Source organism: Pipistrellus hanaki, assembly GCF_964339955.1.
Source record: "Pipistrellus hanaki genome assembly, chromosome: 2".
In the NCBI taxonomy this organism is placed as follows: domain Eukaryota; kingdom Metazoa; phylum Chordata; class Mammalia; order Chiroptera; family Vespertilionidae; genus Pipistrellus; species Pipistrellus hanaki.
Genome location: NC_140504.1, coordinates 15484722 through 15509791, shown reverse-complemented (window position 1 = coordinate 15509791; position 25070 = coordinate 15484722). Strand labels below are relative to the sequence as shown.

At 35.1% G+C, this 25070-nt stretch overlaps 1 protein-coding gene across 2 annotated transcripts in view; it reads left to right on the top strand.

Moving 5' to 3' along the window:
- LOC311617529 (uncharacterized protein) overlaps positions 1–25070 on the top strand; it is a 438209-nt gene that overhangs the window by 279555 nt on the left and 133584 nt on the right. The window contains exon 1 of one of the 2 annotated variants that reach the window (XR_014794116.1): positions 6455–6732. The exons of the other annotated variant lie outside the window; for it this stretch is intronic. The gene's annotated coding sequence lies outside the window, so the exon portion shown is untranslated. Of the gene's footprint in view, positions 1–6454; positions 6733–25070 lie in introns of those variants that run through there. 2 annotated transcript variants of the gene reach the window in all.

Genomic DNA, 25070 nt, shown 5'->3' with positions numbered 1-25070 from the left:
GTTGACAACATTTTTCTTCAATTACGTCTTTGTATTTAATGTTTTTCTACTTGTACCAGTGTTTTACTTGGAAATCACTGGAATATCTTGAGATCTTTTCTGACTCCAGTGATCTGGCATGAAAGATTGGTTGGTCAGTGGCTAAACATACTAGGCGCAGGTTAGAGGAAAAGTAATACATTTAAGTTTAGGAATGAACATGGGGTGACTATGGACATTTAAAAAGTGGGATCTGGAATACTTTAGAGGTATCTGTGCTGAGGATTTGGAGGTTAACATTTTTACAAGACTCCATTATATTTCTGATTAGAGTGCAAAGGGAAAGAAAAGCAAAGGAGGAAATCTTAAGTAACACCTAAATTTAAAGATTGAAAACACAATTAGACATAATTTTAGAAGAAAAATTAGAAGAAAACAATCTGGAGGTATTAGTAATGAAAACCAAGGAGTAGTTCTATTGTATTACCTCAATACATATTTTTCAGGAATTACTTTCAGAATATTACTTCTACACTACAGAAAATGTTGAGTAACATACCCATGAAATGTTTGATCTTTTTTTATATTTAAATTATTTTTGTAGTGCGTATTTTCATAAACTAATTTTATAATAAGTTTATATTTACAGAATTATTGTAAAAGTGGTACAAATATTTTTTTGTGTGCCTTACACCCAGTTTCTCATTAGTATGATAAATAGGTTGGGGAAAAAATGGGTTTACAGTTATGAGTATGAGTTTTTTTTATAGTATTACTTATTTAATTATTTTATTATTTTTCATACAAACAATTGTAAGTCTACTTTTTCCCCACCCTCTATTTGTCACAATTAGTCAAGCACATTCAATACATCATTACAAAATGAAATCCATACTTTCCTCATATTTTCTTAGTTTTTCCCTCTAATACCTTTTGTTGTAGTTGCTGTTGTTCCAGAATCCCATCCAGGATACAACATTGTATTAATAGTCATGTCTCCTTAGGATATTCTTGATTGTGACAGTTTCTTGGACTTAACTTTTTTTCTAATGACCTTGACAATTTTCAGGTTTACTAGTCAATCTTTTTGTTAGAATATTTCTCAATAGGAATTTGTCTCATGCTCATGCTATGCTTAGATTGGAGTAATGCATTTTTAGGAAGGCCACAAAAGTAAAGTGACATTGCCACTCCTATCACACAATATCAAAGTTGAACATCACTGAAACAACTAATCGAAACTGATGTTAACCTTGATCACCTGTCTTGTAAAAATGTTTATCAGCTTTTTAAGCTCTAAATTTATTCCTTTTTTTCTGTTTTAAAATTGTGCTCTTTGGAAGGAAGTCACTATGCTCAGCCCACACCTAGGGAGTGAACAGATATGCTTTACCTTTTTCAGAATGGAATATATAGATTTGGAAAACTTTTGAATTGTTCTGCATGGAATATTTGTCTATTCTCACCAAGTTGCTTAAGTCATTCATTCATATTAGTATATACTATTAAATATTTGTTTTGTACATTGGGTTATAATCCAATATGACTTGATTCATTTTGCTATTCTAATTGTTTCCAGCTTTGGCCACAAGTTATTTTGGTGATTTTGAACTTTGATATTATTATTGTATATATTTTGTTAAATTTATACCTAAGTATTTAATCTTTGGAAACTATTATGTGATATTTTGAAATTTCAAATTCTAATTTTGTAATTTTTGGTAGAGAGGAAAGCAATTGGATTTAAAAGAAAAGTTTTAATATTTTATTAGTGCTACTGTGATATGTTGTCATAATATTGTGTAAATTTGATGTGTACAATTGGTTGGTTTGATATACTTATATATTGCAATATAATTACCACTGTAGTGTTAGCTAACACCTCCATCACATCACATCATTATTGTTTTTGTGTGGTGAGAAGAGTTAAAATATACTTTGCTCACAAAGATGATCCTATCATCGATGAAAAGAAATAGTTTTACATTTTCTTTTTTGAAAATTTACACTTTTATATTCATTTCCTGTCTTATGGTACTAGCTAGGACTTTCTGTATGAAGTTGAATATGAGTGGTAATTAGGAACATCTTTGCTTTGTTTCTTTCCCTTGGGGGAAAGCATCTCATTATTTATCACTGAATATATTTAACTGTACGTAGGTTTGCATAGATGTGCTTCATCAATTTGGAAAAGTTCTCCACCCTTCCAATTTTCCTTACTTTAATTACTGGACGAGGTGATGATTCTAAATATTGTCATAACATCCTATCACATTTACAAAAGCACCAGAAGTACCACTCAGCTTTCTGAAGCATTCAACAAACATAGTGCCATTCCCTAGAACTGGCTGGTTGGCTTTTAGTTTGCTTACATGAAGTCAGGGACTGTATTTTCATTTTTGCTTGTTTTATCCCACACAACACGTAATTCAATGCCCCACGTAAATTTCACATTAAATATAATTTTTAAAAGGATGGATGAATCAAAGATGAATGAATTCTAATATCCACATGTCAGTCGATGGGAGTTGTTGCCAGGTAAAACAATATCTCATTGCAGTGGTAATTTCAATACCTTTTGCTTACCTCTTTTGTTCAGGTCCATTACAATCACTTACTATTGGCTTCTTTCTCCTCCTTCCAGTAAATTTATATGGGGATCTCACCAATTCTCACACATAGATTTATAACTTAATCAACAGGACTACCTCATCATATTCACAGCTTCCACCCAATTTCTGCTTGAAGTATGTATTCAAGTGTACACCAGAGTGGAATCTTGGGGCCCATCTTTGCTGCTGCGATACCACAACAGCAAAGCTATTCCTACTTTAATCTATTTCCCTTCTTTATCTTGCTGCCTCCAACTTCATGTAAGTGAAGTGTCCATCCCTTAATTATCTGGGTAAATATGTTTTGTCTCAGGGATATTCTAATTAATACTTCGACTTGGTTTTATCTTTGATTACCTTCAGTCTCATTTCATTTACGTTTATCGATATTTCTTGAAAGTCACATGTTTTTCCTTCTTTTAGGGTCTCTTCTCTTTGTAAATATTATTTGAGCTCACCCCCTTACAACTATTTAATTTTGTATTTCCAACTTTTGATATAAAATTTTATCTAATGCCAGAACTTGATTGTAAGTGGTCCAGGTATCAAACTGTCTTGCAAAATCAAGAATTTACATACCATTTTTAAATGAATTCTATTTTGTATTGATTTTTAAAAGAGATAGAGAGAAAGAGAGAGAGAGAGGAAGGAAGAGAGAAACATCAACTTGTTGTTCCACTTACTTATGCATTTATTTGGTTGTGTCCTAACCAGGGATCAAACCACAACCTTAGTACATCTACTAACCAACTGAGCAACCTGGATCAGACCATACCATTGTTTTTTGTTTTTGTTTTTTGTCCTAAAAGACAAGCTAGACATCTATTTATTTCATAATTCTTTCCAAATATATGCATATTCATTGGGCACATACAATTTTATTATATGTTATATGATGATGTAAGTACAGTATTCCTGCTCACAATATAAAAATAAGTAGTACCATGGAAGAGTGGCAACTGTGTTATATTTTCTCTCCTTTTTAACACCTTGCATGATTTTTACATAGAAGTCTGTCATATACACAGTTTTTCTTATTTCTGGAAAATGTGAATAATATATATTTCATAAATTACATGCTTTCTTAGAGGAAAATAAAACCTGAGTGTAGAAAGAAATTGTATTCCAAAATAAGATACTTTTTCACTCTTTTGTACTGAGACATTGTATTCATTTGCTCAGGCCGCCATACCATACCACAAAGTGGGTGGCTTAAAAAACGAATTTTGGGCAGTTAGAAGTTCACAAATAAGGTGCAGGCAGGGTTGGTTTCTTCTGAACTTCTCTCCTTGGCCATATATGGTCTTCTTCTCCCCTGTGTCTTCATATGATCTTCTCTCTGTGTGTATCTCAATCCTGATCTCTTTTGTAAGGGCACTAGCCAGACTGGGTCAGGCCCTGCCCTAACAACCTCATTTAACAAACTTATCTCTTTAAGGTTTCTATCTCCACTTATAGACATAATCTGAGATACTCGGAGTTAGAGGTTCAAAGTATGGATTTGAGGGAAGGGAAACACAAGTCAGCACATAAACACTCAGGATGTGAACTAACTGCTTTGCACATGATGTCTAAGGAGGAGGGAGGGATGCAGAAGGCAGTGGAAGAGATGCAGCTATGGGACTGTGGGACTGCCATTTTGTAGCTACTGCTGGTGTAGAAGGACCAGTGTGGTCATGGGCGGTACTTTGCTTGTTAGATTGTAATAGACCATTCAGAGAAATGTGCTGAGTATTTTCTTGGGTTGAAAGTGAAGGGCTCATAAGAAATCATTTTCTAGCATTTGAATTCCTTAAAAGTTTTAAACATGTAACCCTACTCTGCTAGATAGGAAGCCAAGTCCAATGAGAAGCCTTGGGGTTTATACAAGTATTATATAAGGGTAATATCTCACCTGTCAAACAATATTATCTTGTCATGATGTTTTTTTTCATGAATTGTGTATTTCAGCTTATGGGCACCCATTAAACCTAATGGTCAACCTCTCTATAACCTACCTTTTAAGGAAATAAAATTCTATATAATTAAAGCCTAATAAGCAAATCAACCTAACGCCAAAACGACTGGTTGCTATGATGTGCACTGACCACCAGGGGGCAGGTGCTCATGCAGGAGCTTCCCCCTGGTGGTCAGTGCACTCCCACAGGGGGAGCACTGCTCATCTAGAAGTCAGGCTCATGGCTGGTGAGTGCAGCCGCAGTGGTGGACTTTGAGAGGGATGTCTGCCTGCTGGCTTAGGCCAGCTCAGTCAGACATCCCACTGAGGGCTCCTGGACTGTGAGAGGGCTCAGGCTGGACTGAGGGGACCACCCCCTTCCCCCACCAGTGCACAATCTCGTGCACCGGGCCTATAGTTTTATTATAAAATTACAACGTTTGTAATTTAGATCTCTAGTTTCTGAGAAGAAAACAGACATATTATTTTTGGGGGGTGAGGCGAACAAGAATAAAAACAAAGTAAACTCTCTCTTCTTAAAGCAGAAGAAACAACTTTCTGCAAAAAATTACTGGGTATACTTTTCCAGTATTTCAGAAACCTTTTTTCCTCATCTTCTAACTATAGTGTGAACCAAATTAGTTATGTTAAAAAACAAAACAAAAAAAAGTCTTACTGGTCCTTTGCACTAAATGAAGAAACATCTTTCTACCCAAGTGTAAGGACAAAAACTAAAACCTGTAAATGAAAAAGTGCCGTCTTCTCTCACCATCACCCTCGCTGTCCATAAGTAGGAATTTGGTCGGGAGTAAGAATAACCTGTTTATAGTTATAGTTATTCCATGTTATCACAGTTCTCTGGAATTTTTTCTTTCTTCCACATGTTGAATGACTTACTGATTTATTTTTTCCACATGTGCAGTATTTGGCTCTTATCTGGTGTGCAGTAGGGTCTTAGTTACCAGATCTCTTCTCGCGGCTACATCAGATAAACTTGATTATTATTTAAATCATACTTCCCCTGGCTAATTTCTCTTTGGTTTCCTTTTTCACTTGAGACTATCAACGGGCAACATTTAATGTTTCACAATTCAGGGTATGGTTTTTATACTCAGCCTAGTAGCTTAATGAGCTAAACATTTAAGAAAGGTAAATTGGGAAACTTGGTACTTTTTCATATAAACAAAACAAACTACTTGTGTGCTTACGTGTGGCTTCTGGGGGAATTTTCTAAAGCATTAAGTAGCTGGTTCTAACTTTTACAATGACATGAGTCTTTCTCGTCCTATGATGCCAACTTTCCATCTTGCTTGGGCTGAAGGAGCTTGGGTTGAGGTGAAATTGGGGTACTAACCTTGTTCTTAGAAATGTATGGCAGGGGCCTTGCCATTGCTGCACACAAGGGTTAATTTAGTGTTCATTTGAACACACCAGAAGAGTTTAGGTTAGAATTTCAAAGGGATATACACATCCTTGTTACCTTCCAATCTTAATTCTCTTCCCATGACATAAAACATCGCTTTTTTTTTTTTTTTAAAGGATCATACATATATTCCAAATTACCAGAACTAAATGCAGAACAACAAACAGTCCATATATACCACAAGGAATAGGGTTAAAAATCTACTCTCCGGTGACAAATCCCAAGCCGGAGCAGATTCCAGCCAGGCAGCTAGCAGGGCTGGCCGGGTGAACGGCACAGGCCATGGTGGGTGCAGAGCTCAGAGCCGGAAAGCAAACAGCTGCTGTAGCCTGATTTGAGTTAAAATAGTGTGAGTGTTTAGTCTGGCGCAGGCTTCAGGGGAGATTGGCAGCTGGGTCAAACAAAGTCCTTCCATTGGCTCCCTTCCCAGGCAGCTTCTGCTAGTATTTAGGTACTAGTGCAGCGGAGGGCCCCTTTCTCAGGCAAAACCTAACATCTGACCGCACCCTCTTTGCTTGCTTTTTTTTTTTTTCCAAAAAAGAAAGAAACCTTTTTTTTTTTTCTTTCCTTCTTCTTCTTTCGTTACGGTATTCTCCAATAGACAACCTCTCCCACTAATTGTGCATTAGCAATGTATTTTATCTGGAGCACCGGGCTCGCAACGTGGAAAGCTGCCTGTTACAGTGTTGGCTTCATAAAAGGGCCTTTATGGCTCGTGAAAGAATATCTGTGTGCTTAGGCAGGAAACTTTTTGATCTGCAGAAAAGCCAGAAGACTTCTAGGTAAGGCTACCTATCCAATCTACTTTCTTTTTTTTTTTTTCTTTCCCGGGGGGGGGGGGGGGGGGGGAGGGGAGGGTTGGAGTGGGGAGGAGGCATGATTTCTCACAACCTACAGGAGTTTGGAGCGTGCGTCTTCACTTTTGTAGAAGTTTTAAAGGTACCGTTGTTTGCTTCTCCTTGTTTGTTTAAATCTGAAGGGAATCCTGGAGTCTGCATTTTTTTGCAGTTTTCTTTTTCTGCTGTTGGATGCATTACAGTAGATATGGAGTTTTATGACAGAGCAAAATCTTTGTAGGCTGCCACAGAAAGAAAGTGTATTTAGAAGGCACACTGACAAGTTTTAAAGAGTAACTGCGGTCATCTGAGGAGAGAGGAACACTGCATTAGACTAACAAGGGTTTAATTACCAAAAAAAAAAAAAAAAAGTTTCATGTTGCTTTGGAAGGAATATTAAGTAAGTTGTCTTTTGTCTCTTACTTTTTAATTTTAGTCACTGATTTAGCCTGTTGGGTCACATTTTTTGTTAGTGCTGAAGGCTGCCATGAATCCCTAATGAGGCCCCTTTGCACATGATTTTGGCACTTGGCCAAAATCAACTTCCCAGCGGCGAGCTTTCTCTAAAGAACCTGGAGCGGATTTTTTTTTTTCTTTTTTTTTTTTTTATTAGAAATCATGTCTGAAAACTGCCACAACCAGTTGTGTAGGCATGTCAAAATGACTTTATACAGTAAATATGAAACAAGAATTTTTTTTAAAAAATGTTCCTGGTACTGTAGCTTTTGTTTGATGAATTCCTGCCTGTGGTCACCTAAAGGACGTCAGAGCAAGAACAGTCTTAAAGAAGGAGATGTACTGATTTTTTTGTTGTTGCTTTTTGTTTTTCTCAGCAGACCAGAGTAGGGGTGGTTATCTCATTGAGATATGTACAGTACGAACGGGTTATTTAAAAACACTTCGGGATAAATAGCAGATGAATTCTTAGCACTGTTCATCTCTGTAAGTAATATCCTGTGAACAGTAAGTAACAAATTTTTCTAGAACTTTTGGTGGGCGAACAATGAAACTTAACATTTTTCATTTGGGATTTCTGGATATGGTGTTTGTGATTCTAAAAAAATGTTAATACTTAGTACTAGGTAATTGCAAAAATGTATGAACACTTTGATATTATTTCTAACAGATGTTTTAATAGAAATGTTTGCTATGTGAACATGATTAAGTAACTTTAAATAATTGTATTTCATTGCTGTTTTGCCATGAAAAGATGATTTTTCATGAAAGCAATTCTGAAGCTTAGAGGCAGTGACATGAAGTTTTAAAGCCATTAATTTTACTCTAACTGAATTTTGTCATGTAAGCCGAAATGTTATTTTATACTTCAGTATTTTAAGAGTTAAATGCACATGTTGCCATGACATGCTATTGCAATCAGATATTAACAACCTCAGATTTTATATACCCATTTTCAGCTATGTATTTGGACATTAAAAAAATAGAGTGCAGTGTATTTAAAAGCAGAAAAATGTGATTTCGGTTACTCTGTTGTTATTTTTAAGGAATCTTATTACCGCTATTCTAAACACTACCTTGCCTTATATTTTTCTCAATGGTAGTTTAGACTGAAACTTTAATTTTTATTTTAAAATAATCATATTTCCCTTTAAAATATTGATGAAAACCTGACTTATTCTCTTTTAAGGAAGGATGAATTAAAGCTGTCTTCGTAGGTGTATTTTTCATATATTTCTCACTATGATTATCTTCCCTCTATTATTAAACAATGTAAAATGTTGCTAACTTGGGTCATAAAAATTTGTGAAAGTTAACTTTAAGCAAATTTTAGCATTAGAGAATACATCTTGATTTCCTTCAGATCAATTTAGGTATATATGTAATGTGTGTATATATATAATATTTTTTTGGTATTGCTGTGAACTGAATTGATACTGTGTATACCTTGCTATTAGTTACATTGGTACATGGAGAGTTTGAAATTATCATATCAGTCAACATTAAAATACATAGATGTTATAAAATGGGCAAGAGCAAATAAATATATATCTGCTCCTTACCAAAATACACCTTGGTAAGTTTTATGCATCTATGTGAGTACACAGTTGAATTCTCTTATAATGTAATTCTTGGTATTTTTAAAAAATGATTTAATGTATAATGTAAATATTTCAAAATGTGGATAAAGATGGAAACATTTGTGTTATCAAACATGTGCAGGAAAACTAAGATAGCGTGTCTTATTCAGCATTATTCTTGCTTACAAAATTATTTTTGAATTCTATTTTTATTTTAATCTTCGTTCCCATATGCATACTGTCATCTGTTTTCATTTTAAAAATTATTTGATCAAATATTTTACTTATTTGAAGATCAGCTATTTCCCTAAAATACACTAAAAGATGATGTTTCAACTGAAATTTTTATTTTATTTTTTTAATTTTGTGGTCAATTAGAGATCATAGCAAAGTAAATGTCAGGACATTTAGAACTTTCAGAGTAAGCAGATATGTTAGTTTGTGAGTTCAGAAGAAACTTAATTGTTGGCAATTCCTGACAACTAGTTTTGAGTTGAGGTAGAAACAAGTAAGTACTGAGAATAATGTACATTATACTCTTTACTAAAAAAGGTAAGAAGTTTTCTTTCTTTTGTTTCAACTATAAATTATAATTGAGTACTTCAATAGTCTTTTGGAAGAATTATTAGCTATTTTCCCTGAGACCATAAATGCAAAGCACTGAAAACATTTTCTTCATTGAGCTGGCATTTTAAAAACAATATTCTGAATAAAATTACTTTTAAAAAAATCAATATGTTTGTTAAATGTATTCCCTTTGTGAGGAACAGCTTGAAGAATTTACTTCATTCATCATTTTCTCACCCTTTTGTAAAAATTAAAACTGATTCCACTTTACAGTGTGGAAACTTCGTCCCTCTTCAGAAAAAGTGAAATTCCTTTGTAGTTGTCAACTTAGATTATGGGCCTTTACCATGCTAAATGTGACAGGGTTTTTGTTTGTTTCAATTATGCAACAGGCACATAAAATGCTTTCTTTCCCCTAATTAAAAGAGACTTTAAATAATTAAGTATCTACTTTAATTCTGTGTTGAAAAGAAAGCTTTCTAAAACTGCAGTGTTTTAGTCACAATTTTAGAAATGTGAGAAATGTTTACAGTGGGCCATTTTTTTGATGAGCATTTCATCCCTGGAATGAAATGCTTTGTTGGGAATAGTTTAAATTCCAGCAATGAGATAAATGCATGGCCACATCAGAGTGAACATAATTATTGAATTTTGGCACAACTTCAGTGACCTCCGCCGTAAAAGATTAGCCTATGTGGGATGATCCTGGATTTGCAGAAACAGAAATAGATAAGACAAGCACATGGGACACCAACCTTTGTTGCTTGGGGAACAGTATGTGTTAAGACAAAAGGAGATAGCTTTCATGTAAACCGCTGATAATAGTATTTTGTCATTTCATGAATACAACAGATCTTGAACATTAAAAATTAATTACAATTGGTAATGCATTTGTAAGACGTTTCCCATGGAAGTAACTGCAGTGCTTTGTTCTTTTATGAGATAACTGTCATATTTCCAAGCGGCTAACATGTAGCTATAAACTAAATACTAAGTCATTTTTAAATGTTGTGCTCTGATTTAAATACAATTATTATTGAATACATGATTAATGGTCTCCGATTTTAAGACTTTTTCTTATTTGAGTTGCACTTGTTGCATTCTTTTACTTAATATTGGTTTGATTTTCAAGTTATCATAAGGCAAATATTGCTATTTGATATAGTTTTTAAACATGGTAGGGTTTATTTTATAAGCAATCTGACCTATTGTATATTTAAACAACAGCGATTTATGTCTATCTAGCTGTGTGTATTCTCAAAATCAAGATCAGCAAAAGGCCGCCTATTTCGGTGTCCAAAATTTTTCTAAAAACAAAACAAAACTGATTTGTCTCTTATTTATGTGTTCAGGTATCTGCCTAGTTCTCAGATATCTGGTTTGTGAGCTGTAGGCTGGAAAGTATAGCAACAGGATCTAAGATTATTCTTATTCTGTATTATTCTAAATAAACAAAATGTTTGAGCTTCGCATTGAAAGTTAGTCCATGTATGAATCAGTATAGATGATTATATCAAACTTGATTATTTAGAAAGTTTAAAGCACTGAATATTCAGCATAAGTTAGTGGTCATTGGCATGCTTATGTAATTATAAATATTTGATTATTATTGGTTTTAGAGATACATTAGTTTGTAGAAAATCTGGAATGCCATCATTTTACTTTAAAAACTGTTAATATTTACCAAGTTCATAATTGCCTCCATTTTGCTATCATTGAAATGTTACATAATGGCTCTCTTTAAAAGTACCATGAGCCTTTCTTTCCCTTTTTCACATTCACATAAGAGATCAACATGTGTTGGGGAAGGCGTGCTTTAAAATATTTCAAAAAAAATTTTTTTTCTCCAGTGATGTACAGCTACTTTATTATTTTCTAAGATTTCTAAAGGAGCAAATGCATTTCTTGAAATTTTATATAAAAGTAAGGAATAGATGGGCTTGCTCTGGACCTCAGTGAAAAAGCTAAAATAGAAAATAAGATTGAGATTAATGACATGGTGCATTTTTATAGCAACTAATTGCAACTTGCTATTCATACATAAACAGCAGTCTGGAAAGATAGACAGCGGCTCCGAGAGCAGCCTTCACTTAATCTTCACTTAAGAACTGCGGAGAAAGTGGTGGCAAAAGATGGTTTGGGACCAGTCTGTATGGTCGATGGTGTTTTAGGCCCATGCTCTCATTTCCACATTTAAACCTTCAAGGCTTGCTTCAGAGCACCATACCTAACCTCAGAAGATTTTTACAGCTTGCAGCAAAACATATACCCATTCTTGTTGTTCACTGGAGGGTATGAGATTGGAGTTTCTTTGGTGAGGAAGTGTTCCCTGTTTAGTGATTTTTTAAAAATAATTATTTGGATAGGTCAGTTCAATGAGTTGGCCAAATCATTTTAGTAACCAAGTTTACTCAGCCTTACCAAGAATAATTAGTTTTCATTCTTCCCCAAACCTGGGCACCTCCCATAAGAAAGTAGACAGTTGGGCATGAAAGGTTGAGTTGCTAAAAACTAGAACATGAATATTCTACTTGGATTCAAAATAGATTATATCAATGTAAATGTGTGTCCTAAATATTATCGATAAAACAATGATAGAATCAAATTGTCCTGAAATTAAACTTGTGGGATTAACTTTATCATCATTCAATTTGAGAAGTTATCTCCAAATTACTTTTTAAAGGCATTTCTTTAAAATTTTTTTGTATTATATTCCTCATGAGGCATAGTGATTTAGATGAAAATTTCTGCCAGTGGAGCAATTTTGAAAAAATATATGTATATTGCCATTACTGTTCTGTGGGATTTTTACTTTATCACATGTTCTATCCTCTCCATTCCCAGGGTCCATTCATAAATATTCTCTAAAGACTCCTTTTTTGTGTGTGTCAAAAGCCAATTTTAGATACATTGAAGTAGTTTGGCATTAGAAAAAAAATTGATGCACAGAACTTTCCTGCTCAAGTGTCACTTAGCTATTTCTAAAACTTTTTCAATTCTCAGGAAATGAAACGATAAGGATATAGAAACAGAGGATAATTTGTAATTTTGGAAGATGAAACAGAACAATAATTCATTCAGAATATTTACAGGATGACAACATTTTTTCTACTGACATATTTGATGTCAACAAATTTAATTTGGAAATTGCTTTTGTTACTAGATGGTAGTAATTAACTCTGGTAATCTATAGTTCATAATGCCTGATCTAAGACAAAGACCTGAAGGCCTAATTTATTGAATGAATAAGTCCTGATAAAATAGAAGCTATTAGGCTTCCTCATGTTTAGAATTTGTTTTCACTTAAAATACACAAATTGTTAAATATGATTGTAATAGTATTTGCATATTTTTTCAGAATTATCCATGTCTACCTATGAAATTTGTTCTATTATCTATCTATCTATCTATCTATCTATCTATCTATCTATCTATCTATAAAAGCCTAAGTGACCAGCCAACTGGCCAACTGTTCAACCATCTGACCGGTAGCTATGATGCACACTGACCACCAGGGGCAGACACTCAACACAGGAGTAAAAACCACAGGCATGGAAACATGGAACAGACTGATGAATCTCAGAGGGAAAGGAAGAGGAGGGAAGGCAGGAAGAGATTAACCAAATATCTTATATGCCTACTAGGGGCCTGGTACACAAAATTAATGCACAGGGTGGGGGTCCCTCATTCTAACCTGCACCCTCTTCAATCTAAAAACCTTAAGGAGATGTCCTACTGATAGATTAGACCTCTCCCCGTGGTTCTCTGCTCTCTGCGGACATGCCTGCTTGATGCCACTGCAGGCCCTGGTGTCTGCTCTCTGTGGAAAACTGCTTGCCCCTTGGTACCACAGCCAGGCGCAAGCAGGGCCCTTCTGTCAGCTTGTTACTGCAAGGGGTATTCCTGTCCCACCCCTGGCTGCTTGCGCATGTGCCAGCTTGAAGAACCTGGGTCCCAGGGATATTCCCGCCCCTCCCCTGTCTGCTCAGTGCCTGCACACGTTCCGGGACCCCAGCCACTCCAGGCCTATGTGCAGACCTACAGGCTCAGAGTGGCCTAGGTCCCCAGGATACCTATCCCAGGGATGCAGGGAGCTTGGTGCCTACGCACACACAAGCAGCTCCCCCGCCCCCAGCTGCTCTGTGTCTACATAGGCAAATTAACCTGCCATTTGTTGTGTTAATTTACATACTTGCTCCTGATTGGCTGGTGGGTGTTGCAGAGGTACAGGCAATTTGCATATTTCTCTTTTATTAATGTAGATTAGAGGCCTGATGCATGGGTTCATGCACTGGTGGGGTCCCTCATCCTGGCCTGCTCCCTCTCGCAATTCAGGACCCCTCCAGAGATGTCAGAGAGCCAATTTCTACCCAATCCCCACAGGCCAGGCCAAGGGACCCCACCGGTGCATGGATTTGTGCACTAGGCCTCTAGTGTTATATAAGTAAATAACTTATTAGTAATCAAATGTCTTACTATTTTCATTTCGATCTTAAAGCACACTCAAAATGAAAATTTACAGTAAATTGCTCAAAATTTCGGATTAATAGCAAGGTGACATTATGTAACCCAAAATGAAATTATATCTAAAGCACAGGTGTTTATTAGCATTTGTGTGGTCAGATATACAAATTGCATTCCAGATAGAGCTTTTCCTTTCTCACTTGAGAAAAGTGCAATTAAATGCAATTTATAGATGTGCAAATGAACAGCTGCTTTCTTCCAATTTAATATTATAGAAATGAGCTAAATTATAATGGGTTTAAAAGTCACTACCTCTTAATGGTTTTTAAATTGGATTGGAAACATCATCAGTAGATTTTACTAGATTAAGAGCATTAATACTTTTGAGTACCTGGGACAATTTTTGTTGTCCCAGGTACTCAAACAGCAGGACCATTAAGGTATTGGAAATTACAACCATACCAAAATTTATAGCAGGTTTGTAAAAGTGTATTTTTGTATAGATACTCTATTCACTTTTATGTGTATATACTTGCACACAAGATTGTGTGTGCATGTGTTGTTCGAGTGTTTGTGTGTAAGAGATTTTCATGTTGTCTTTTCCTAATGATAAGATAAATATTAAGTATAAGATATAGATACATTATTATATTGCTAAAAATAGGGAATACTGGTACACTGCTTTTGTGTATTGGGTTATAAAAAATTATCATGAACCTATACTTCTGGAAAATCAGCTTTAAAAAATCAATGTATTTTATTTAGAAATACTTAAATATTCAATACTGATAAGTTACAGTCATTAATATTTTTCAATTGGGTAAAGAACAAATTGTCTTGAATATACTTCTTTTCTTTGCAGCTAATAATAACCAAGTTTTTTTTTTGTTTTTTGTTTTTTTTTTAAAAAACTCCTTCAGAAAAGTGTGTTGACAGTTAAAGGAAGAAGTTGAAGATGATGGATTGTATTGGCCAGGGAATTAAAGAGTTTTTACCCTGTGTAAGCTCAGATTTTTATTATAATCAACCCATTAGTATTTCAACAAGAATTTGTTTTTCTAAGAGTATTACTAAAAAATTTCAAAAATTTGACCCTGGAAGTAATTAAAAAAACTGACTCATTGGTTATGAATATGTTGATAGAACCCTTCATTTAGCCTACCTACAACATATTTTCAAGGGATTGACCCCTTCCCTTGAGTGTTATACATGACCCCTCATTGGCACAATGGTTCAGATCCTCTGAAGAGTTCTTCATACATCTCATCTCAATCCTTTAAATTACCATCAGAGGTGGTGATCATTATCCCCATTGTACATATGGGAGGCTCGGTGTGCTTAAGTAATTTTCCCAGAGTTCTAGGGCTAATTATGTTGATGTCATTAGCCCATGTTGTTATCTGTTGTGCTACGTATTTAATAGTCTTGACCTTGAGAATATGAGGTACGTTAAATATAACCCTCTAACTTAAATGCTCTTCTGTTTTAATAAGAATTGAAGAAACAGAGTACTAAAAACATTAAAGTCTATCACTGATGCAGAGCAGCAGGAGATACAACTCCTGTATAATAGGTACTTTTAATATTTGAAATGTGTACTTTTAATATAGCTCTAAGTTGAGCATTAGCCAGTGACTAATAAAACAGTTTTGGTCATAAGTAAGCAGTTTCCTCCAGAAAAAAAAAATGATAATATATGAATAATTGCATTTCATTTTATTTATTTTTTAAAATATTTTATTGATTTTTTACAGAGAAAAAGGGGGTGGGATAGAGAGCTAGAAACATGGATGAGAGAGAAACATCAACCAGCTGCCTCCTGCACACCCCGCACTGGGGATGTTCCCACAACCAACATACATGCTCTTGCCCGGAATCGAACCTGGGACCCTTCAGTCCATAAGCCAACACTCTATTCACTGAGCCAAACAGGTTTCAGCTGAACAATTGCATTTTAATGTGATGTTCCTTTGCACATTAGTGGCTTACAATATTAAGAGCTATGGAATAACAGGGAAAATGTCAATCAGGAAATTTCACTAGCTTTTTTGTGAACACATATGTTTTTATAAACAAAAGGGTGCAAGAATTGGAGAAGCACAGTGATTTTTTCCAACCAGTGTTATGTTGTGGCATTCCACAAAAGCATATAACTCAGAATCCTCCCCAAAGTGCTTCCCTGTTCAGAAATAGGTGCTTCACACTAGATAAGGGTGTCTCTTTACTTTAAAATTCACAATTTGACCCTAACCAGTTTGGCTCAGTGGATAGAGCATCAGCCTGCAGACTGAAAGGTCCCAGGTTCGATTCCGGTCAAGGGCATGTACCTTGGTTGCCAGTACATCCCCCGTAGGGAGTGTGCAGGAGGCAGCTGAATTGATATTTCTCTCTCACCAGTGTTTCTAACTCTATCCTTCTCCTTCTCCCTTCCTCTCTATAAAAAGTCAATAAAATATATATTTTTTAATTCACAATTTGTTAAGAGCATATGCTTATGTAAGAAAAAATTGAAATATATTATAGACCAATTGTTGGTAACTTCTTTAAAATTTAGATTTTGAACATCTGTTGGTAGCACTAAGACTTTAAATAAATGAGTATCTGGACATAAAAATACATTTTGTATTTTTTAATTTCAATTAAATTGTATCTAATGCTGAATATTATGATTCAAAATATCTTAAACACTGAAAAATTTTGTTCAAAATCCTTTTTCAACACTCAGATATTTGATTCATTGGCTTTTAGAGTTATGATCATTGAATGTTTTTTCTTTAACTCCTATATTTATTCATAATTAAATGATGACTTAGGGGAAAATGGCCTTTTTGCTCATGGTAGAAACACTAGTGCCTGAAGAGTTGGCTTTGAATACAGATTTTCCTTCCAATCTTGTATCCCTATATCTGCCTGATTTTCATGAATACAGCTGGATGAACATTTTATATATGAGCGCATGCATGTAACCATATGCATAATCACATGTCATAATATCACAGATCAAAATATAGAAATTCCCAGCTCCCCAGAAGACTGTCTCATACCCTTACTGCTATCTATCACCAACATTGGGTTACCAGATTTTTATTTCATATAAGTAGAATCATACACCATGTATGTACTTTTGTCTTGCTTATGATACTCAACAAGTTCTTCACATGATTTGCCCAAGTTGCATATATCAGTAGGTTTTTCTTTTCTTTTGCTATGTGGTATATGTGGTATGCCTTTCTAGGAAGATAGCACAATTTACTTTTTCATTCTATGTTCCTAAGTTGTTTCCAAGTTTCTGTTATATATATTTTAAAAATGTAAATCTGGTGCCAAAAGGGATAGTAGAACAAAATAATATTATTTAAATATCACTAATCACCTCACCTATTGACTTATTTGTGGAGTTGAGTGCATCCCCAAGTGCTAATGAATATATTTTTTGTATGGTATATATTGATAGTCTTGGATTATGATCTGGGTATTACTTATACTTACTATTAAGCAACTGCTTTAAATAAAATAAAATCTAATCTGTTAATATGCTAAATAGTTTACAGCGCTGTCACATATACACATATTAATTCTGGAAGGAAGAGTACAGCAGACTTTTCCATCCCCAAAACTGAAATAATTAGTACCCTATACTAGTAAAGACTGAGCTATGACCTGTACTGGGATTTATTTTCCACTTTAAATCTGTCTTTTATTACAACAAACTACATCTCTAGAAAGAATGAAACTCCATATAAGAGTTCTTGGATGAAAAGTGGCTTAGTACTTTTTTCTATAATATTTTTTTTCTACCCCCCCCCCCCTTTTAAAATAAAAATAAAAATAGGCTCTATTGATTTTTTACAGAGAGGAACGGAGAGAGATAGATAGTTAGAGACATCAATGAGTGAGAATCATCGATCAGCTGCCCCCTGTACACTCCCCACTGAGGATGTGCCCACAACCAAGGTACATGCCCTTGACCAGTCTCGAACCCGGGACTTTTCAGTCCACAGGCCGACGCTCTATCCACTGAGCCAAACTGGTTTTGGCTCTAGAATAGTTTTTAAAGAAAACTGATCTCATTTATATTTATTGCACTTGGAAATTCCCTTATAATCTGGACATGTATCAGTAATAAATAATAAGCAATTTGTTTTTAAAGGTTTCCTCGGGTTCATTGTTTGAAAACATTATAAACCCTAAACACAGTCATACCCCTTTCCTATTATTTTTCTGTGTTTGAATAACTAGTTCAAATTTGGTCAAGGTCAGTGATGCTTGTTATTATTTTTGACAGCTGTACAATGCCCGATAATGATTCCATTTCTGATACCAGCTGGCAATAAGGTTCCCTCTCAGATGAATTCATACATGGCCTGTTCACAATTCAAACATGTAATGGACACTACAAAATCCCACTGCTGTGCTTCTGCTTAATTAGATGTATTTGCATCTAACAGGAAGAGAAAGACAAGTTTCTACAATGCTTCTCTCCCCCCCCCCCCCATAATTTAATCCTAGAATTAAAAACATTTTTAAAGATGTGCAATGCCTGAAGGCCTCCAGGCATAAAAGAACTCATATAGACGTTTGAAAAATACCAGTTTGTCATACTAGCATGCTGTCTTTCTTTGGCTTTGTGGAAAATATGGTTGACATCCAAGTGCTGTCCTCTTTAACTCAGGATGCCACCTAGCAGCAATTGGCCTTTACTTGACCCGTGAAAGTGGTTGGAGGTATTCTGATCTCATGACGGAGAAGGTCAGGTTCACACTTGGCTTTATTTGAGCACAGCAGAAGGAATCATCTTAGAGGAAGAAGCTGATTGTGAAAAAGCAGATGTTTATTTACATAGAGTTCGTCAGAAATAGATAGAGGCCAGGAAGGAAACAAGGGCAGAATTACTTCAGGATATTTTTGAAGTGCCTCCACCTAGGTATCTTTGTCTAAATATGTTAACTTTACAGCCATTTCCTCAGGAGGAATGCATTGAAGTGTTCTCTAGAAGCATTTTTCTTTCTTTCTTTCTTTTTTTTTTTCTTTTACTTCTTAGTTAACACCTATTTTCTTAATGTAACATTTAAGCAGTTTTATCTTAAAGATCCCATAGTATTTAGTTATCTATTGGTCCTTATTTCTCTCTTTTTTGCAATTCTGTTTATTTTCTTTAATAAAGGTGCTACTTATTGTGAAGTGCTAAAGTAAAAAATTTCTAATCAATGATAACATGTTTTAAATGCACACAATGTACTGTCTATAATAGCTAGTAATCATAGTTATAAGTATAATTGAGCAATAAGTTTTCTTTTGAAGGCAAGGGAGTATATCTGTTAATTTCTTAATTTTTACTTGTCTTGTTTAGAATAGATGTTAGCTTATATAAAACTAAATGGCAATTCTGGCCAATATGAGCCACAATGACTCTCAACCCCACTAAGAAAATTGCCATATGCGGAAGTTCTTCTGCCCTGTCAGAACTGTTTTTTCTTACTCATTATAGGCCCTAGTGCCCACTGATAGAAAATTATAGTCTGTCCTGAGGCATGACTAATTTGTCATTTGATTTATATTAAAACATTAAATAAAATTCAAGCCATAAAAGATTAAAGGGATATATTGTAGCTTATACCATTCTCAATTGTTTTGATTACAAAATAGTATTTTAAAAATGTTTCAAAATTAGCTGATATAGCTTTCTCTTTTAAAAAATATATTCTTACTAGAGGCCCACTGCACAAAATTCCTAGATGGGCGAGGGAGGTCCCTCAGCCTGGCCTGCACCCTGTCCAATCCGGGACCCCTTGAGGGATGTCCAACTGCCGGTATAGGCCCCATCCCTGTGGGCCTAAACCAGCAGTTGGATATCCCTCTTGCAGTCTGGGACCACTGACTCCTAACTGCTCACCTATCTGCCTGCTTGATTGCCCCTTACTGCTCTGCCTTCCCACCCTTAACTGCCCTCCCCTGCTAGCCTGATCACCCCTAACTGACTGTGCCTCAGCCCCTGCCATCGTGGTTTTGTCCAGAAGGAAAGCAGGATGATCGAAAGATGTCTGGTCGACCCAGTATAGTTAGCACATTGCCCTTCTATTAGTATAGATTAATTTCAGAGAGGAACAGAGAGCTTAGATAGAAACATCAATGATGAGAGAGAATCATTGATCAGCTGCCTCCTGCATGCCACCCACTGAGAATGGAGCCTGCAGTCTCAGTATGTGCCCCTAACATAGTAGAATGAAACCTTGACTTCCTGGTTCATAGATTGATGATCAACCACTGAGCCATGCTAGTGGAACCTAATTAATATACTGTTCATCCTATGTTATCCTTCTAGTATCTGATGGGTGTTAGCTACTAGGTAAGTGATTCATGAAAGGAAAAGATGCAGAAAAGTCATGCATCTTTATCTATAAATCTACCTATAGTAATACCTACCTTCTTTCTGGAATAATAAAATTCAGTCTTCATTTAGTCAGCTAACTACCTTCCATTAATGAATTCACATTTTGTACCTTTATTAAAAAGCACATTTGTGAATATTTCTGTCCTAATGAAGATTAGGTTAAGCAGCTGGGAGGGTGTTGGTTTGTTTAGTGTGATTTATTTTGTGTCTTATTTAAAAGAAAAAACAATCACATTCAAATCAGCAAAAATTTCTTTGAGCGACTTTTTCTGATAAGGACACTTAAATACCACATGAGCCTATTGGAAAGGTAACTGAATTCATTATAACCACTAATTGATATTCTGTGTGAAAGCTACTCTCAGAATACATCTGCTATGTATTCCTATTTCTGCTGGAGAATAGGAACTGACATAATAATAGATGCTCAATAAAAATATATGTTGAATGAATAAATGAATTAATGATCCTAATAAGATAAATATTTATACCACTAACTGGGTTTTTCCCTTCTCAACATGGCTTATTTTTTTAAATACTGAAAGACACTTTGGCACTCTTATCTTTCAAAGATTTAGTTATTTTGGAAAGGAATAATATTTGGTTAAAACTAGAGTATTTGGAAAAATCACTTTGACTCTAATTTTGTAATATTATTAGCCAAAGAAATTGACAATTTCTGAGGATCGATGTGTGTGGGAACTTGTAATGACTATGTCTATATCTAGTCCAGGAAGGAATGAAAGAATGGGGACTGTCACCAAGGATTGAATAATTTAATTTTTACTGCAATTTAAAAATCAATTAGTAACTAAGATATAAAAACCCTACCAAACCTACTTTAGCCTCCTTGTCTTGGATCATAGTTAAAGCAAATTATTTTTTCAAAGTTAACTTTATAGGTATAAATGTAGGTATTTCTATACATACAAATTATATATTCATAAAAAGGAGAACTTGTATTTAATATATCTTATGTAATAAAAGGCTAATATTCAAATTGTTCCCTCAACCAGGAGTTTGACCAGCAGGCAGGCCTGACAACTGCCCTTGTCCTCTCCCTGTGTCCAGGCTGGCTGGACTCTACCCATGCATGAATTCATGCACCAGGCCTGAATTCACACACACACACACACACACACACACACACACACACACTAAGTGGCCAGATTATTATGATACCCATGCATGAATTCATGCACCAGGCCTGAATTCTCTCTCTCTCTCTCTCTCACACACACACACACACACACACATACACACACACACACACACACACACACACACACACACACAAGTGGCCAGATTATTATGATCTCTGAACTCATCTTTTTACGTTCAATTACTAGAGGTCCAGTGCACGGAATTCATGCATGGATAGGGTCTCTAGTGGCTGCTGCCTGCCCCCTGCTGCCATGTTCCGTGCCACTCCTAGGTGGTCAGCACATGTCTAACTCCCTGTTGGTCAAACTCCCATCTGTGGGGACAATTTGCATTATCACTTTTTATTACATAGGATTAAGAAATGTTGTTTAAATAGAATGCATACAAAAATCATAATGAACTGGTATATCACCTATGTTGCAACACCTTCTAATTAGTGTAGTAAATTGAGCAAATTTCAATCCCTAGCAGTATTTTTCCTCTTGATTTAATAACTTCTAAGTCCTTCAGTTCATAAGTATCATGATTTCCATTCATGGATGCTGCCTGTGGCTCTCCATATGCCAACCTTTCACCAGGAAATTTCTTAACTAATCATCAGGAAGATTTAATCAAAATCAATTAGTTTACTTACTAGCAAATATACACTTATGGGATGGGAGAAGCCGAATGTATATTAATTGAATTATTTCACTTATAGTACTAATACAGATTTAAAATCCATGACCTTTCCACTCTCCAAAAAAGGAAATAAATTGACTATAGTTGGAGCAAACAGATGTTAAAAACAAAAATCTTTTTAAAAATAATATTAGCAGCTACTGCTTCTATACCTCTCTAAGACTGTACTGGGCTTCTCCTACATTATTAGAATGTTGTTGAAAGAGTAGATCAGATTGCCCTAATTCAAATCCCACCTCTGCCACTTACTCGTTATCAAATTTTGGAATAATTACTTTTCTCACTTTACTTTTTTCATCAGTAAATTGGTGGCAATAAAAGGGCTGATTTAATAATAGTGGTTAAATTAAAAAGTTAGTAACACCTCTTCAATTAAATGAAGATGCATTGAACTTAATTTGAACATGGGAGTGAATGTGAATAAAATGTCAAAGGAAGCATTTTTTGAGGATGTTACTCTTTGTTAATTTAAAGTCATTGGAATATGCATCCAAGTTTCCAATATCTTGCCATAATGGAGGTCAAAACAAAGTGGCGAGTTTCTAAGAATATTTGAAAATAGAGAATGTGTTCTGCTTCATTTTTTAATCAACATTAACTGGAGGGTATGCCAGTATTATCTTTCACTTATATTTTCTTTTGAAATATTTCTTCAAGGAACCATGAGCACATTAATTAAACCAGGGTAAAACTTCAAAGGATGTACTTCACTTTCCATGCTATAAGTTCATATAAGAAAAAGCAATTGATTTAAAATCCACGTTTCATATATTTCCAGCTTTTCAGTTGGGAGATGATGAAATAAACAATCTCAACTCTCCCATTTCTTTCTGGCATCCATGGTGGCTTTCTCTTGGTTTTCTTCTCTGAAGTAAGTAAGTGGTTATTTTGATTACCATCAAAAGGCTGAATGGTGTTCACAATTATCTTATTTCTCCTTGTGATGCTAATTCTATTGTTTAGTAAATTAAGGGAAAAGAACACCAGATGAAACCTGGTATGATTTTTAAAATTTGGAGAGGAAATCAGTGTTTAGCTTAATTATTGTCTTTTATGTACAGGTCTGAATATTTACATTTCAAATAACCCTTGAGCTTAATTCAGATGTTTAGACATGAGTTCCAAGTTAACAGATTTTTTTGTTAAGTTATACTAGTGTCAGTGTATGTTGCCCTGCTTAAAAATACATTTTTATATTTATGTTTTAATCTATTTGATTTTTTTTTTCAAAAATAAGTTTCCACTTTGGAAAATCTTATTGTTTCTACATAATTTCCTTACACCAGGTCCAACATGCCCATTTAAAGAGCAGAAGAGATGTTCTTTAGATGAGGAGCTATAATGAGGAGCATTGTAGTTTATCTATGCTCATCTAAATTTCCATTGTGGGATCTCTTGCATTGCCAATACTCAAGAACACCCATTGGTCTGTTCTCAGATTTCACAAAAAGATTAGCCCCAATGGTGTGATATTATATTCTTTTTGCATTCAAAGATGAAAATCAGGAAAAAAATCTACTGAAAGGAAAATTTAAAGGAAAAGAAAAATAATGAATGCTTTGGGAAAGGAAATGATTTGGGGGTGGAGTGGTAGATGAGATTAATGCAGCCAGGTTTCAGAAACTAGAGGTTCCAAGTACAACAAAGGATGTCCAGAATTCTTGAGGGCAGTAAAACTAACAAACATATAGCTGAGGGCCTCGCACCGAGTCTGGGTGTTGCTTGATTTTTCAAATAAATGGATGATGTAATATAGTCTTTGTTTGATCCAGTGGTTTCTCAGAACATCTGTATACTATCTTTCCATCAAATGTAATAAGGAATCAAAATAATCTGTCACTGCCTGCTGCCACTTCATTCTTATAACAGCTCTCTAACTATGTCTCATCAGGAAATGGAAGTTCTGTTCACACAGGTTTAAGGTTGTTCACAAGATAGACTTCCCCTGTGCTGGTTCATCCTGTGTGTTGAAGCAGTTTTTCAACTGATTTTTAAATTTTTATCCCCTCGATCGGGTTATGTACTCTTTCCTTCATGCCTGATCTTTCTTTTAAACATTAAGATTAGAGTCTGGCTGGCATGGCTCAGTGGTTGAGCATTGACCTAGGAGGAATTTGGTACCCACTGAGCCAAACCAGCTAGGCCTACAAGGTTAAGGCTTCTCTTATGGGAGATAGATCAGGGGTTTGTGGGTTGTGTTGTAGTTGTTTGTTTTGGGTGTTTTTTTGTTTTGTTTTGTTTTCGATAAACTGTGGTATAATGGGAAAAAGAACCAGCAAGCAATCAAGAGAGCAATAGCAATGATAAGGAAGAGAGCAGTTAGATAATCAGCACATGCTTCAGCCCTTTCCATTGGAGCTGAGTGGTGAATGCCTTTGCCACTGTCTTTAGCATATGATTCAGTTGGCACGAAACTCTCTCTGGTTTTTCATAGTTCTGTATATTTGCACACGCTATTCTACACCATGAAAAATTATTCCCTTCTTTTCCACTGAAAAATGTCGGCTGGGTCTCCAGTACTCCGACATGTCCTTTGAAAAATCTGCCCTTACTCCCCAAGGCTAAGTTGATTGTTCCTCTCAGGAACGGTGCATATCTCTATCACAAAGCCTTTCACATTGACTTACAAATATTCATTTACATACATGTCTGCTCTCAGGCTAAAGTGGCAGCTCCTTACAGTGGAGACTCTTGCTTATTCATTTCTGTATTCCCACCACCTTCTATTACGCCTTTCAGAGTTGGCATTCTCTGAAAGGCTGGTTGATGTTGCTAAGCTTTAATCCAGTCTTTTGGAATAATAATATATTTACAATAAAACTATATATGATCCCAAAGAGTAGTTTATACTCTTTCTTGTCTTGTTTCCCCAAAAAAAGGAAATAATAAAGAAAAAAAAGGAACACAAAATTTAGGAATAAAACAAGATTTGTTTGAAAATTATTAATTTTAATAACTTGAATAAAATATTCAGAATAATA